Source organism: Talpa europaea (genome assembly GCF_964194135.1).
Source record: "Talpa europaea genome assembly, chromosome: 7".
In the NCBI taxonomy this organism is placed as follows: Eukaryota; Metazoa; Chordata; class Mammalia; order Eulipotyphla; family Talpidae; genus Talpa; species Talpa europaea.
Window position 1 is genome coordinate 116,429,619 of NC_140074.1, and position 5,143 is coordinate 116,434,761.

Consider the following 5,143-nt stretch of genomic DNA (forward strand, 5'->3'; position numbering starts at 1 on the left):
ACTCTGACCTGTATCCCACTTCTACAAAAAAAAAAAAAATCTTCCCCTAACTCCCTATGGAGAGCCAGTTATAGTCCCTTCCCCAAACTGGCTCCCTCATGCATGAATCTCTCTAATAAAGCCTTTTCTGGTTCAGCTACAGCTAGTGCTCTCTGATAAGTTCTTTTTCTAGAGGGCAGAGGACCCACTCTTTTGGGGTTGAGACCCTGTCCCAGCAGGATGGTGAGGAAACAATCAAACATGACAAGCTTCTTTCTTGGGTGACTGAGTGAACCGTGGTGTCACCAGTTGGAAAGCCTTCCAGCCCCTCCCGCCCATGCAGCCTAGAGGGAGTGAGACTGGACAGGGGCCAGTCTGGTATCTTGTTGCCTTAGGCAGAGGACAATGACCTGACCATGACCTTGTGGAAGTCAGTCAGAGTTCCTTGCCCTCCCTGCCCCTCAGCTCCCTACCTGAACTTGAGTCCTGGGGATAAGAACTCTTTTAGGTGTATTCCTCAGGTGCTATCACATGGGTCCCCTGCTTTTAGAAGGACCTAGTGCTTAGCTGAAGGTGCTACTGTCGCCATCTTTAAATCTGTAACAATTTTTGAACAAAAGTCTCACATTTGATTTTGTCCTGGGCCCCACAACTTTGTGTTTGGTCTCCTGTCAGGAGATAGGCAGGGCCTAGTGGAGGAGTCAGGACATTTATCAGGGAGTAGGGTTGAAGGTGGGTTCAAAATAGCCCCCAAAGGATCCTGCCCACTGCCCTCCTCCACCTGTGCTGAGAGTTAGAAACTGGGTAGGGGAGGTGGTTCTCTGAGGGAGGTAGTTTCTCCGTGTCCCCTTGGTCCTCTGACTTTCCTGTTCTGTCGGACCCAGAAATGGGTGATGAGGAAATAAACCAGGGGGGCCAGAAGAAGAGAGAGAGGCAGAAAATTGTGGACTTGCCTCCCCTCTGCCCAACTCCTCATCCCATCTAATCAGAGGCTAATTTCTCGAGATCCTACATCTCTCATAAATTCCTCTGTGTAGCCCTTTGCTCCCTATGCCATGACCTTAGTTACAGACTCGTTGCCTCGAACCCGGTGATTCCACAGCCTCATGTGCAACTCCCCTCCTACTTGGCCCCTGCAGCCCACTCTGCTTGGCAGCTAGTGTGTTCTCTGCGACCCCCCTCCCTTAAAACCCTTCTTAACATTCCATTCTCCCCAAGACCAAGTCAAAACTTTGGGTTTTAGCCCCAAAGCCCTTCCAGCATTGCAGGGCAGCCTGCCTACCTGTGGGGTCTCAGGTCTCCCCACTCCACTATTCCCCCACTGGGGAGGTTGTTTTAGTGCCTCCACTGTTTCATGCTATGCTTGAAACACCTCATCATACTTTCCCTTGTATTCGAGGTAACTCTGTATAGAGCCACAACGAGGTTTAAACATCACTTCTAACAAGCTTTTTCTGACTCTCCTTTGCGACTGAATGAATAGGTCATTCAAAATCAGGTGGTTCAGAGCTCAAGTGTAAAAGGTACAGTGAACAGAACTTCCCTGGTGGCGCAGGGGTTAAAGTCTCAGCATTATCAAGCTACCGCCTGCCACTGCAGCATGAGTTCAATCCCTGGCCAGGGAACTGACCCACATGGTGCAGCAGACCTCTCCTGTCTCACCCGCTGCTCCCCTCAGCAGTGTATTTCAGTAGATCTGCCTGTTCTGCTCCCCACTCTGTCTCTGGTGAATCCTCTCACTCCCACACCTCTGGCCTGCACCCCAGTTCTTGGATGCATAAGTAAATAAATCTACATTTTTTTTAAAATGTACATATGGAGCCTCCCTGGTGGCGCAAGGGGTTGAGGTGCAATCTATGAAGCTTTCTGCAGCCCCTGCAGCAGGAGTTCGATCCCCAGCTGGCCAGGAAGCAACCCACATGCCGCAGCAGATCTCTCCTATCTCACCTGCTGCTCCCCTCAGCAGTGTACTTCGGTCAATCTGCATGTTCTGTTCCCCACTCTGTCTCTTGTGAACCCTCTAACCCCCCACACTTCTGGCCTGTACCCCAGCTCCTGTGTGCATAAATGAATAAGTCTTAAAAAAAAAAAAAAGGTACACAGTGAACAGCCTCTCCCCTTTCTCCCACTAGCTTCCTCCCTAAAGAAACCAGTGTTCCAATTTCTCATGTAACCTTTCAAGAACAGTGACACCTGTGTCACCTTGCACCACCAGGGAGGCTCTCTAATTTTTTTTTAAAGATTTATTTATACATACAAGAACTGGGGTGCAGGCCAGAGACGCAGGGGGTGAGAGGATTCACCAGAGACAGAGTGGGGAGCAGAACAGGCACATCTATTGAAATACACTGCTGGGGGGAGCAGCGGGTGAGGCAGGAGAGGTCTGCTGCTGGGCCATGTGGGTCAGCTTCCGGCCTGGGGATCTCACTCATGCTGCAGTGACTGATGATAGCTTCATAGTGCTGAGACTTAACCCCTTGCGCCACCAGGGGGTCCCTGTTTTTTAATAGTACACTCTACTTCAGTCTTCAATTTATCAATCAGGACCTCAAGCTCTTTGAGGGCAGGGGTCAAGTCTTTTGTTTGTGTATTTCCACATCTAGAACTTGGGAGGTGCTCAACAAATGGGTGTTCAATGACTGTGTTTTATATTTTATAGACTTACCGCGCACCAGGCGTTGTGATAAGTACTGTACACACATTAACTCACCTACAAATGAGTGAACAAAGCGGTTAATAAACAAACAACCATGGGAACTTGGCCCAGGCCTGGCACACACCTGGCTTCCACGGGGGTCCTGGCGCCCTCTGCTGGTGACTCTGGTCAGGGCCCACGTACCTGAGCCCCGGCTTCCTTGCAATGCCCTCCTCTAGGGACCCTTCACCCCCATCAAAACTTTGGAAGAGATTCCTCAGACTAGTGGAGAGAGGCGTCCCCTTGTTGTAGAGCAACCCCGATACAAAACGGGGTGCCTGACTGTGGGTCCTCACCCGCGCGCTTAAAAGGACTTATCAATGCTCTACTGCAGGCACACGCGAAAGGTTCATAAAAGGTTTATTTACAAGGGAAGGGGAAATGAGGAAATGTACAGCTCAGGGAGAAAAGTGGGAGACAAAGTTTTAAATGAGTCCTACCCCATCCGCCAATCAGGAATCCCAAAGTGGTGCTCTGAGAGCTGCCGCAAGCCAGGAGCCGTGAAGCCTGGAGGCGAGCGATAGTGAGCCCCCCAAGGCCCACGTGTTTGGTTTTTATATCCAACCTGGCTGCCCAACTCCACCCTCAGGTCCCAGCCACCCTCCCCTTGGTGGTGATGGGATTTGTCTTTCCCAATGTCTTGATGGCTTTAGTCTGGAGTGGGGGTGGGGTCCACAAAGCCTGTATGGGATTAGCTCAGGACATCCTTTCCCCCTAACACCCTGAGCTCCTGGAGATGGAAAGAGAAGGAAATTTGGAAGGGGTCCCAGAGAAGGGGGAGCTAGGAGGGGAACGACACGGGGTATGGTGATGAGCTCCTGTGTTTTAACACCTGAGGTATGAATCCGTTTAATAGAGAATACTTTAAAAAAGAACAAAAACAAAAACCAGGCCTCCCGGGTGGCACAGCACCACGCAGTGGAGCTGTCTGCAGCCTCTGCAGCGTGGGTTCGATTCCTGGCCAGCCAGGGAGATTCCCACATGGCGCCGCAGACCTCTCCTGTCTCGCCCACTGCTCCCCTCGGCAATGTCTTCGGCTGTCTGCCTGTTCTATTCCCCACTCTGTCTCTGGTAAATTCTCTCACCCTCCCGCGCCTCTGGCCTGTACCCCAGTGCTTGTATAAATAAATACATCTTTAAACAAAAGCTCTGTCTCTTTAAGACAGAGATATCAGGGCCTCCTCGGTGGCGGTGGTGGTAGGGGTTAAGTCTCAGCACATGAAGCTATCTGCAGCCACTGCAGCATGGGTTCGATCCCTAGCCAAGGAGCTGACCCACATGGCGTGGCAGACCTCTCCTGTCTTGCCCGCTGCTCCCCTCAAGCAGTGTGTTTCAGTCAATCTGCCTGTTCTGTTCCCTACTCTGTCTCTGGTGAAACCTCTCACCCCACGCACCTCTGGCCTACACCCCAATTCTTGTATGCAAAGCTAAATAAATCTTTTAAAAAAAAGGCAGAGCTCTCAGAGTATACTTTTACATGTACCACATAGTGTTTCCTAAGCCTTTGCTTCAGTTGCTGTATGGGTGTCCTGGTCTGTAATGTAAAACAGGGACCATCCTGAGCATCTTAGTACAACAAGCAGGGACAGCCACTGGGGAAATGGCAGCAAAGGTGCTGGTGGGAAAGGCGTGAGTGGGTGGGTGCAAGATCCACTGAAGAATCAAACCCCAGAGCAGAAGGCCAGGCAACTTTGGGGGACCCCAATCTCCATCTCAATTTGGAAATCTTCCTACAACCCCCAGTGACTAAGACCTATGCCTTCTTTCCCCAGGCTCCTGAAATTCAGAATTTCTCATAACTGAAGAGCAGCTTAAATTGTTGGAGAGTTCTTCCTATTTTCCCCTCTAACTTCCACCCAGGAGTTCTCATTCTCAGCCTCTGTTGCAATCCCCTAAGTTTTGGTTTTTCCCCAAAAAAGAATTTGTTCTTTTCTCAAGAATCTGAACTTCCCTAGTTTCTGTTATTCTGGTGTATTCCTCACAGCTGCCATTTTTAAAAAAGATTTATTTATGCATATAAGAACTGGGGTACAGGCCAGAGGTGCAGGGCGGGGTGAGAGGATTCACCAGAGACAGAGTTGGGGGCAAAGCAGGCAAATCTACTGAAATACACTGCTGAGGGGAGCAGCGGGCGAGGCAGGAGAGGTCTGCTGTGCCATGTGGGTGAGCTCCTGGCAGGGGATCGAACTGGTGCTGCAGTGGCTGCCAATAGCATCATAGTCCTGAGACTTAACCCCTTGCGCCACCAGGGAGGCCCACAGCTGCCATTATTGAGTCTATCAAGAATCCAGACTTTCTGCTTACTTTACACTAATCCTCACAACACTGACTTGGAAGACTCCAGATTACAGATGACATTCAGAACACTTAGTTTATTTTTTCTGGATTTATTGAGATATAATCAACATATAAGATTGTGTAAGCTTCAAGTGTACATAATGATTTGAGAGGTGTGTGTGTTGTGAGATA